This window comes from Propithecus coquereli, unplaced genomic scaffold (genome assembly GCF_000956105.1).
Source record: "Propithecus coquereli isolate 6110/MARCELLA unplaced genomic scaffold, Pcoq_1.0 Scaffold5, whole genome shotgun sequence".
NCBI classification, from domain to species: domain Eukaryota; kingdom Metazoa; phylum Chordata; class Mammalia; order Primates; family Indriidae; genus Propithecus; species Propithecus coquereli.
This window is the reverse complement of record NW_012150840.1, coordinates 10,061,237-10,073,480: the sequence shown is the minus strand read 5'-3', so window position 1 is coordinate 10,073,480 and position 12,244 is coordinate 10,061,237. Positions and strand designations below refer to the sequence as shown.

Here is a 12,244-nt window from a genome sequence, read left to right as displayed (position 1 = left end):
TACTTGGGAGGCTGAGGCAGAAGGATTGCTTGAGCCCAGGAGTTTGAGGTTGCTGTGAGCTAGGCTGATGCCATGGCATTCACTCTAGCCGGGCCACAAAAGCAAGACTCTGTCTCAAAAAAAAAAAAAAAGAATTTGAATCTTCAGATAAGAGCTTGTCTCACCTCACTCAGCCTTTTGAAACCCTAGGACTTGGGAAAAGAATGTACATTAACACAAAGGGCCTGCTCCAAATCCCAAAATTGGCAGTGAATTGTGGCAGGGAAGTTATGGCTACATTTACACACACACACACACACACACACACACACACATACACACACAGGAAGGAACTTTCTGGAAAGACTGATCCTTGGGCTTGGCTCCAGACACAGGAACCCAGAGAAGATAATTCAAGTTCCTGGTTTTTGTCTATCTTGTTGGACAAAGGGTATATGCCCTATATCACATGTTTCTCTGGGTAGAACCATCTTGATGCTGTTAAGCAATTATGTGGCCGGCATCTACCCACTTTCAAGACCTTTTAATATCTAGGAGCAGGGAAAGCAAGATCAGCTATTGATCACAAATACTAGTACAAGTTGAGTATCCCTTATCCAAAACGCTTGGGATAAGAAGTGTTTTGGATTTTGTATTTTTTAGGATTTTGGACTATTTACATATACCTAACAAGGTATTTTGGGGATGGGACCCAAATCTAAACACATAGCCTGAAGGTAATTTTATAAAATACTTGTAATGGTTTTGTACACGAAACAACCATAACCCGTCACGTGAGGTCAAATGTGGAATTTTCCACTTGCAGCATTATGGGCATGCTCAAAAAGTTTCAGATTTTGGAGCATTTTGCATTTCAGATTTTCAGATTAGGAATACTCAACCTGTAGTCTGAATTAGGGCAAGTGCAAAAGGAGACATTCTGTTGCATTATTTCATTAATTTGGTTGGCATAATGTAAAATCACCCAGTGATAGATCCTGTAGAGGAAATGACACTCCAGGCAGCACCATCTGCTCCTTTTGTGTTTGGCATGATCTGTATTTTTAACCTCAAGTGTAACCCTAGGTCCACCTGTAAAAAGCCCCGTGGGAGCTGTTCTAAAGAGCACTCTTTCTCCCACCTACATACTCACGGCCCCTCTCCCTCCTCCCTACCTTGCTGGCTGGCTCTCTATCCAATAAGCATTCCACTCCCCAGCCTAGCAGAAGCCCCTGAGCAGGTGCACAGAATCCTGGATGGAATTTTTTAACAAGAAAAAGAAAACCTTCTGAGAACTATAAATTATATTTGATAAGGAAGGCTCTGTAGGGTTCATGGTAAAGTTCTCTCTATAAAATACAAAGATGCAATTTCAAACTGACTCTTTCACACTGAAAATCCTCTTTATTTTTTCAAAGCAGCAGTACACGTGCATTGAATTTAGGCACTATTGCAACTGTCACCTCTCACCAAAGTAATGCTACTGCAGAGTTCAAACTTAAACACAGGATTCTTTTTTGTTGTTAGCATCTTTTTTTTTTCTTTCTTTCTTTTTTTTTTTTTTTTTGGAGACAGAGTCTTGCTCTGTTGCCCGGGCTAGAGTGCCATGGCATCAGCCTAGCTCATAGCAACCTCAAACTCCTGGGCTCAAGCCATCCTCCTGCCTCAGCCTCCCGAGTAGCTGGGACTACAGGCATGCGCCACCATGCCCGGCTAATTTTTTCTATATATTTTTAGTTGTCCAGATAATTTCTTTCTTTTTTTTTTTAGTAGAGACAGGGTCTCACTCTTGCTCAGGCTGGTCTCAAACTCCTGACCTCGAGCGATCCCGCCTCGGCTTCCCAGAGTGCTAGGATTACAGGCGTGAGCCACCACACCCAGCTGCTGTTTCTTTAAAATATAATATGACAAAATAAAATGTCACCCCCCCAAAAAATCTCCTTGAATATATAAATAATCCAGATATATAAGGGAAGATATTTAAATCACAGCTCATCTATTAGATGGAATATTATAAAGCCATTAAAAATAATTATAAAGGGTATGTGTCATCATAGTAAAGTGTTTATGATATAACACTATGTAAAAAAAAATAAAACTGAATATACAGGATTATCAACTAAATATGAAAAAATCAGAATATACAGAAAGTAAGGTTGTGTTAGAGTGGTAGAATCATGATGATTTTTTTTTCTCCTCTATTTTCCAAGCTTTCTGTAATCGTGTCCCAGTGTATGGACAATTAAAAAAAAAAAATCCCTCTCAGTCTTTTCAAAAATAGTTCGCATAGACTACTACAATTTAAAATGAAAATAAGAAAAACCACCTTGTTCTCTTTTTCAAGTTACCTTTTTCAAACTTCTGTGCACTCAGTTTGAGATCAATTGAGAACAACCAAAAAAGGAAAAATTGGATAAACGGGCACTTATCCCATTCCCAGAAGTCAGTTTCATTTTACTGGCTTTGTCAGAAGTCGAAGCCTAGTCTAGCCAAAGAAAATTTCAGCAAGGACGGCCTACATAAAGGGCAATTCCACACACTGATCTTAAATTTCTGTGGGTGAAGGCAAGTCACTGCTGGCAGTAGATTGGATGTGGAAAGATCAGACCTTCCCTCTCAAGAAAGGGTAGTAAGAAAGGAGAGGCTGGGAAAGATTCCCTATTCATGTCTCTTCTCTGAGGTTTTGTTTCCAATCTCCAAGTACAGGAGACAAGAATCCTGAATAATTTAATTTTTCACCATAGAAGATCCTCTTCTGAGTAATAAAAAATTGTCGGTCACCACCTCTGCCGTCTGCTAACCCACGGAGAACCTATTACTGTCATCAGGAATCCCAGGCTAACTTCCCCCCAAAATCAAGCAACGAGGCTCTGCCAAAAAATAAAATAAAACACTTGTGTATGTGTCTGGGAGGGGAGAGTACATTTAAGGGCACACTGCTATCAGGTAATTTTAAGGCTCTACTAACACTGGCAACAGTAACAGGGAACTACATCTGTTTCTGCTTGAGAAAAATGCTTCAGTAATATCCTGTTTCAGGAGTACTGCATGAATTCTTGGCATGCAGCCTTCAGATGTTTCAAGGGTGGCTACTTTCCTTTTTTGAGATGTAAGAGCCAGGGAGGGAGAATACATCACAGGCAACACCAGAGTCTGTGAAACCCATTTCAGTTCTCACTGCAGTTGCTGCACTTCCTGCTGTCACTGTACCCAGTACCTTCACAGAGACACAACTGTCCCCCAGCCCTGACAGTACAGTTGGCCTTTCACGGCTGAAGTGACCCAGCTCAGCACCACTGCGAGGTCTACCAGCAGAGTGGAGACTTCCACACTCAGGTAAGAACCAGAGGATGAGAGAGCAAATGGAGGAACCCTGCTGGTTTCTAGGCTAAAATACTAAAAGAGAAAGAGAAAGGACACCACCACAGACAACGTGAGCACAAGCAGCAGAAAGAACACAGGTATCTCACAGGCTCTGCCGCTGAAACCTAAGCCTTGTAAGAGGTGCCTCTTGCCCCAGAACTTCTACTTTTTCAGATGAAAGATTTTTACACAGACACTCAAGAACTTACCATGAGTGGTAACTATGATACCAGTAGTAACCTAGTTGTCTGAAAAACTAAGGATATGGAAAAAGAGCACAAGAGATGAAACAAAAGGCAAGTTTTTATCTGGGGAACATCCATGGGAACAAAAGCTGTTGCCTTGAATCTGAGCCAGGGTCAGCATGAACAATCTTGATGCTCAAGGGCAGTCACCCCAGGCTCACCTGACTGCTTCTTAGCTCTGAGATCCACAGCTTCAAACACCCCTCACAAAGCCTCCAGCCCCAACCTCAAGCTGCAGCCTTCACTCTCATCAATGTGGAAATTGCCTTCCCCCTTTACAGGGAGTATTTCTCACTGCTCTAGTTTCCAAGGTCCCTGCAATATGGCAACATAACTTAAGAACATTAATTTTCAAAAAAAAATCATTCCACTAAATGAAATTTCACTACAGTGGAATATGTGGGTGACCCCTAGATTGAAAGCATCTTGAAGACCAGGGGAAAGGTCTCTATCATCACATATGCATTTGCCCCAATGCTTACCACTCTTAACCCAAATGTCCTAATCCTCAACACTCAAGTCTGCAACAAAGCAGTGTTTGCTCTCAAAGTTAAAAAAAGAAAAAAGACAAGACACAGGGCTCCTTCCTCTATTTGCTACTTCTCATCTTTCTCCTACTGCTTGATGGAATGCCCCCTAAACAAGACTTCCCCAGTATCCAGGCAGATAGAAGAGGGAAAATGAATCCTGCTTGTCAACTTCTACTAGAAGATCGCATGTCAATTCAAGCGCTCAATAAAATGCTTCACGTATGGCAATTACACAACCTGGGCCCGGTGGATCTGCTGACATTCAGGCCTGCAGGTGGGCTGTGCCACCACCACTTGTGAATTGTCCCTTGGTCAATGGGGAACTTGAAGGGAAAGACAAGCACATGTGCTCTCTGGCTTTCCCTCTCTGCTGGCAAGTGATTCCGCATCATTCTCTCCAGTTCATTTGTTTGGTACTGAAATCAGGAAGATTACGCACCTCACTATTTTTTTTCTAAGATGTTGTTGTTTCTCCCGGCCTATAGAGGGACGATAACAGTAGTAACCTGGTTGTCTGAAGAGTTAAGGGATATGGAAAAAGAGCACAAGATGTGAAGCGAAAGGCGAGTTTTTATGGAAGATGGACAACCATAGAGGGAGTGAAACAATGCCTAGCCACAACAATCTTGAAAGTTCTTACTTTCAAGAATCCAGGTAAATTATTTTCTTTGGGGGTGTGTGTGCATGCATGTGTGTATGTGTATGTGTGTGTGTGTGTGTGTGTGTGTATGTGTGTAGGGGGAGGGTTGCTGTAGGAATTGCTACCCCAGCAACAGCAAAGGAGGAAATCCCCTACCATAAGATGCATCATTACATAAGAGCACAAGTTCAATCACCACACCCCAGAGAATGGCCAGGAAACCAAAGTGCTGAGGTCTCTTCATCTGCCAGCCTGCATCTGTGACACCTCATTCCACCTTTCTCTCTCTTCTGTCTAACCAAAGTCTAGGCTTTGAGAAGGCAGGCCTCAGCCAAGAAGTTAAACTCTGCCATTTGACAGTGAGTTCACTCCCACTGAGCATCCTGGGACCTGTCCTTGTCTAGGTGTAGGTGAAGATTTGTTTCATCTGCCATTTCTACTGAAGTATCCAAAAAAATCATTGTAGACAAGAAGTCCTATCCATCTGGCCTCAAAATAATACTGTCCTCTGTTTAATTTATGGGGCAAAAGGTCCTTAAGCAGCAAATGACCATTAATGGAAGCTAACAACATAAACCAAAATAAACTGCCTTAAAGACTGTGAGCTCCATGAGAGCATGGCTGGATTCTGTCTTATTCATTGCAGTGTCCCCAGTACCTAGCACAGTGCCTGATATACATTATCACATAAATACTTTTGAGTACTGAATGAAATAAACAAATGTTATGCAAACGTATCGTAAGTGTGAACCTTGGAGAAAGAGTTAGGAATGCTCATGGTCTAAGAAACAGCCTGAAGTAGTGCTTTGAAAAGGTTCTGGAAAGACTCCAGTTTCAGCCCGGCCTACGCCTGTAATCCTAGCACTCTACTCTGGGAGGCAGAGGCGGGACGATTGCTTGAGGTCAGGGGTTTGAGACCAGCCTGACAAGAGCGAGACCCCGTCTCTACTAAAAGTAGAAAAAATTAGCCAGGCATGGTGGCGCTCGCCTGTAGTCCCAGCTACAGGCTGAGGCAGGAGCGTGGCTTGAGCCCAGGAGTTTGAGGTTTCTGTGAGCTAAGCTGATGCCACGGCACTCTAGCCAGGGTGACAGAAAAAGACATTGTCTCAAAAAAAAAAAAAAAAAAAGGAAGACTCCAGTTTCAATTTTACCAAAAGGTAAACAAACTAGAAACTAGCAATATAATCTAGCAATATAATCAGAATGTGGGCTCCACCATGAGCTACTTTTGTGACCTGGGCAGGTTATTTAATTTGTCTGGCTTTGGTCTCAACTAGAAAAATGAAGATAGTAACAACATATACCTCGAAAGTCTGCTATTAAATGAAATCAAGAAAGTGGCCAGGCCCAGTGGCTCACACCTGTAATCTTAGCACTTTGGGAGGGAGGATTGCTTGAGGTCAGGAGTTTGAGACCAGCCTGAGCAAAAGCGAGACCTCATCTCTACAACAGAAAAAATTAGCTGAGCATGGTGGTGCACTCCTGTAGTCCCAGCTACTCCAGAGGCTGAGGCAAGAGGATTGCTTGAACCCAGGAGTTTGAGGTTGAAGTGAGCTAGGATGATGCCACTGTACTCTGGGAGGGGTGACAAAGTGAGACTCTGTCTCCCAAACAAAAAAGAAAAAAAAAAGAAAGCTCTTAGCACAAAGCTTGGTACACAATAAGTTCTCAAGAATTCTTCCATATTATTGCTATTGTTGTTGCTTTATTAAATACCTCCTTTACTGAAGTGCATACATACCCCCCAAATTCTGTGAACAGTTTCATTTCTGGTTGAATAGGCATTTGGCTAAAACTGCAAAGCTCAGAAAACTCAGAATTCAGTGCCAAGCACATGTCTCTACTAGCTTCCAGTGGATGGTGACAATTAGGGCGTGGAATTCCCAAAACAGAAAAGGTGTGTGTATGCATCATTCATATGTATTTTTTACACCAGAGGAATGAAAACAGCAAGAAATGAATTAGCCACTGCAAAGGTTAGAAAGACACAATCCTGTGTAGATCTGGAAAGGGAGTAAATATCTACGGTCTAACTGAACCGGGTAATCTTACTACACCTCTGTACAGAGTACACAGAATCCCTGTTAGCAAGAGTAACAAAGCCCAGCATGTTGCCTGCCACAGAGAAAAAAATTCTGTGGGAACAACAGCATTAGGCCTCTGCCCAGACCCGAACTTCCCTCTAACCAACCAAAGATTTAATTTTGACGCCTCTTTTCTCCTGGGTCTTGCTGTCCTCATAATCATTTCGCCCACCCTCTCCACCTCCGCCCCCGCCCCAAACCGGTTACAGGTAACTTATTTCACTTCAGCTGCGGGAAAAGTCAAACCCACATTAATATCTGGAGGCTCTAAAAACAAGGCGTAAAAACGAAAGTCTACATGTACGTACACGCTTTTTTAAAAAGAAGCGATTTCGGTGAGTTTCAGCCCAGTTAATAGGAAAAGTTGTTGAGATTAAAGAGCAGACCAGGCGAGGGGGCTCCAGAAAGCTCCCGTGCACACACAAGCACGCACACACGAAGGCTCCAAGACTTCCTCAGGAAATCCACCTCTGCTAAGCCAGCCCTGCCCCAGCGCAAAACCTGCAGCTTTACTCGGCTTGAAAGAATAACAGGAATAAAGAGGGCCTCTGCCTACCTCCTCTGCACCGACTCCGCAAAGTGTCTGCCTCTCCCCGCTGTCTGGGCAGCGACGCAGGATAGCGCGCCCCGGACTGCGGGTCACGAAGTTCCCGGACGCAAACCAGCCGTCCTCCCCCGGCCCGGGCACAGCCGACACCGCCGCCCAGCAGTCCTACCGGGCCGGGCCACGCCAGCGCGGGGCTCCTGGCGGCGCAGCTCGCGGCCGGGTGACAGCGGGCCGGCGCGGAGAAGCGCAGGGAGCAGCCGGAGCCGGCCCAGGTTCCGGCCAGCGTCCCTCCCGGGCAGTGCGCACTTATCCCGCGCCCCTGACAGCCGCCGGACGCGCAACTGACACAATGCCGGCCCGGTCGCCCCCCGGCCGCCGTGACAACTCACCCGGGTAGCAGGCGGAGACCTCCGGGAGGGGGGCGCCAGCAGCTTCCACGCCGCCGGATCCGCTCCGCCGCCTGCGCGCGCCTGCAGCCCTTTCGGGTCTAGGCGAGGCCCCGCGTGCCCTTGTCTGCCTCGCGCTGGCCGGCGCTGCAGGAGGAGGAAGCGGGCGGGAGTGAGGGAGGGAGGCGGCGAGGCTGTCGCCGGCTTCGGAGAATGGAACGCTGCGGCGGCGGCGGCGGCGCCCGCGTCACTGGCCCAGCTGTATCGAGCGGGCGGGGGAGGCCCCGCGGAGGGGAAGGGGCGGGGAAGGGGCGGAGCCGGGCGCGCACGCAACAAGCGCCGGCGTCGCGCCGCCGCGACCGCCCCGCCGGGAAGCTCCGTACGCAAGCGCCGCGGGCCGGGCTGTGAGCCCGCGGGAGGCGAGACCGCGGTGGAAGAGCGGCCTTAAAGGGACAGTGGCGCCGACTACGCCGGAGTGGACGGGATGGTGGCACCGGCTCGCTCGCAGTGCGCCGCGTTTCCGGTGCGCTCTCCAGTTCCTTTACTATTATGATTATTTGGAGTATTCGGATTATTCCATTGCTATTATTTGCAAAGAATCGAATTACTCTCAAGTTTACGAGGCTCTTTGACGCATGTTACCTCGTTAGATCTTGAATCGGTCGCCTGACCTACCTCGAAAGCGAGTTATTATCTCCCTATTAAGCAGTACTCCTCAAACTATGGTTTGCAGCCTGCTAACCTTAAAATTGCCCCAGGGAGCGGGTGGGTATGAAATGCATATTTGGGGCCCCACCCTGGCCATTCTGATTCACTAAAGCTGGGGTCTGACAGGGAATCTATAATATTTTAATAAGCATTCCGAAGTGATCCTTAAGCATTCTCAAAGTACAGGACAGATCTCCATGTTGAGAAAACCGGAGTTCAAGGCAAGGACCAGCAGAGCTAGAAACCCGCCACCCTCCTTTGTTTCCCCTTCCTGAGCTACACTATGTGAGTGGTCTGTGCACTGTATGGCTACATCACTTATTGGTGACCTCTCACTGCAGCCCTAGCAGATGTGTTCTCGGTCTGTGTTTCTGAGGCGGTAGCAAATGGAGAAAAGGAGGGACAAAGAAAGAAAAGGGAAGAAAGCAGGCATGGACTGTGGCTTTTTATCTTTGTACCCCAGGGCCTTTGTGCCTATCTCAGAGGTGCTTAATAAATGTTGAGGCCCTCCTACTTGAGAATCAGTGGCAGAATCCACGTTTTGTTTGACCCACAGACTTCTGTCTTGGCTGCAGCTTGGGTCAGGCAAGCCTCTTCTAAATGCTCTTTGTATTCACCCCCTCAGGGCCTCTCACCAGGCCTGGTTCTCCTGGGCAAGCTTTCAGGAACAGAGCTGTGAATTAACAGGGCATGTCCTTGAAGTAGCTCTGAACAGGCCAGAGTGCGCCTCCCCCATGCACACACCCCCATCCCCAAGAGAACCCCTCCCCTCTGGGCTCCACAGCAGCTGTGGGCTTGTTGCTGCTTTTTCCATAAGCCTATCCTTGCCTTGCTTTCTCTCTTCCCTGCCTTCTTGGGCCCAGACTCACTGGAGAAGATGGAAGAGAAGCTTTCTGCCCATTTCCCTCCCTCTATTGGGGCTGCACTGAAAAGCAAGAAAAGCAAATATCAGAACTGCCTGGGTCTGCAGCAGAGCTCAACAAAACCTGTGGGAACACCCCAGGCAGACCCAAGGCTCAGGAAGGGGACAAGGGGAAAGGAAGCAAGGGAAAAGGGTGGAGGAAGAATTGGAGAAGACAAGTGGAAAGGAGGAAAAAAAGAGAGGAAAGGGAAGAAAGCAGGCACCAATGGTGCAGGTCAGATCTTCCGCCAAGGCAGCCGAGCCCCACGCAGCTGAGCCCCAGCTGGCCACTAACAGGCTCAGTGACTTCATGCAAGACTTGCCACCTCTCACCTTGAAAAATCGCTTCTGAAACCCTATGCAGATCTGAGAATCACTACCTAAAAATCCTCTCCAGGCCCCCAGCGTCCACAGAAATAGATCAAACTCATGAGCAAAGACTGTGTCCAGTGCTCTCCACAATCTGGCCCAAATCCTCTCCAGCCCTCCTCACACCCCACACTCCAGCCTCCCCAATCCACCTGCTTGTCTCTAACAAGCCACGACTGTCATAGCTCAGTCCTATACCACCGTGCCCATGCTGTTTCCTCTGCCTGGAAGGCCTTGCCCACTTACCCTTCACAACTTCCCAAAACTTCTCCTCCTGCCCTTCTGTTGCACTTTGGGTAGGCCTCAATATAGCATTCATTTCCTCCTCGTTTGTATTGCCAAGATAAGGATGAGTCTCTTTTGTAACTGCTGGCTCACCAGCCTTTCCTCTCCCTTCTTCCCCTCCTCCCTGACGTTCCACTGGCCTCCTCTACAGAGCTGAGCAAAAGCCCCTGTTACATTCTGCTTCTGGGCCTTGCTCTTCTCGCCTGTGAAATGGGGATGCTACTTCCTGGCCTAGGAGAAACATTATTTTTATGCCACTGAAGATTTCCCAAGATGAGGATTAAGAATAATTCAGCCAGGCTTGGTGGCACACACCTGTAGTCCCGGAGACTTGGGAGGCTGAGACAGGAGGATTGCTCCAGCCCAGGAGTTCGAGGCTGTAGTGTGCAATGATCATCCCTGTGAATAGCCACTGTACTCCAGCATGGGCAATATAGTGAGACCCCATCTCTTAAAAAAAATGGAAAATAAAATATACAGTTATGCATCTAAAATGTACAATTCAATGGTTTTTAATATATTTACAGAGTTGTGTAGCCATCACCACAATCAATTTTAGAACATCTTCAAGATCCCAAAAGAAACTCTGTACCCATTAGCAGTCACTCCCCATCTCCTCCCTCCCCACCACCTTCCCTATCTCCCACCCTAGGCAACCAATAATCTACTTTCAGTTTCTATAGATTCGCCTGTTCTGAACACTTCGTAAATGGAATCATACAATATGTGGCCTTCATAATTGATTTTTTTGTTTCTTATACCTAACATAATGAATTTTAAGGCCAGAGCTAATTTTTAAAATTTTCACTTATATATTCAGATCCTGCCTTAGTCTAAAAGGACTTAAGATGGCTCTTTGAGCTAATATTCCTGGGTCCTTCCAGATTTCTAGCACACATCTTAATACTCTTAATCTAGCCACTGGAAACTGGCTTAGGGGTTAGATTGGTACCAGCTGGTAGTGAGTGGAGTAGCCAACCATCCCAGTTTGCCTGGGACCAAGGGAGTTCCTGGCACATGAAACTTTCAGTGCTAAGACTAAGGCAGTCCCGGGCAAACCGGAATGAGTTACACACTCCTGTGGTAAAAATCAGGAGACATGCCGCTCCTTCTTCCCCTCCCAGGAATCTAACAAGGAGCCTATGCCTTTATCACCTGCTGGCAGGACAGAGGAGTCTGACTCTCTCAAAGTGAGAGAAAAGGTTCAGAATGAGCACATGTTATCTCTGTTGCTATGGTTATTACCTATAATAGCAGTAATGACAGCTACTACATAGAGAGCACCTACTGTGCACCAGGTACCTGGTAGGGACTTCTTTATACATGTAACCTCTAATTTTGGCAACAATCCTTCAAGTTAAGTATCATTGACACCATTTTACTCACGAGGCTCAGAGAGATTTTTGTGACTTATCAAAACCACAAATTATGTATGTTGCAAAACCAGAATTCATTCCTGTTTGTCTGTTCCAAAGGTCACGCTTTCCCAAAGAAATCATGAGACTCCTCCTACTCCCAATAAAAATAGTAAGTAATGTCTCAAATTGTGCTTATATATCTCTTGATCTTTTTTAAAGTGCTTTTTTGTATACCAGCTTATTTTATCCTCACAACATCCCCATAAAATGAAGAGACATTATTATCTCCAGTTTTACCTATAAGGAAGTTGAGACATTGAGAGATAACTGGCTTGTCTGATCTCATATAGGAATTAGCACAGGTTTCATGTTTCAATTCAAGGTTCTTTGGGCAGCTTTCAAAGCCCCATGAAAGTAAACCCTGTTGACTGCCAAGGAAGTCTAAGTATTCAGGCCACCACCTCAGAAAGTCAGAGTCCCAGATGGGTGGGCCGGGGGCGGCTAGGCCAGAAGGAGTTGAGGGAGGAAGAAGATCCTGAGCTCAGGTGGTTTTCTGAATATGTGAGCCTGCACCATCACCCAGGGCACACTTCCTTGGTGCTTGTTATTAATAGAAACCTGTGGGAGCCAGGTTTGGTGGCCTAATCCCTTGTTGGCCACTGGTCAGAGGGGTCTTTATAGAGCTCAGACCCAGGCTACCCAGAGCAGCAACTATGGTTCCCTGCTTACCTCAACCCTGATCCCAGCCCTAGAAAATATGGACCTTTACTTGATGTTCTTGTGATTACAAAATTACAAAAGAAAGAAGGAAAGAGAGAGAGAGAGAGAGAGAGAGAGAGAGAGGGAGGG

The 12,244-nt window shown here is 46.5% G+C and overlaps 1 protein-coding gene across 1 annotated transcript in view; it reads right to left on the bottom strand.

Annotated features, from left to right (window-relative positions):
• SUSD6 (sushi domain containing 6) overlaps positions 1-8,008 on the bottom strand; it is a 92,750-nt gene extending 84,742 nt beyond the window's left edge. The window contains exon 1 of the mRNA XM_012656274.1: positions 7,778-8,008. The gene's annotated coding sequence lies outside the window, so the exon portion shown is untranslated. The remainder of the gene's footprint in view (positions 1-7,777) is intronic.
• Between the last annotated feature and the right edge of the window lie 4,236 nt (positions 8,009-12,244).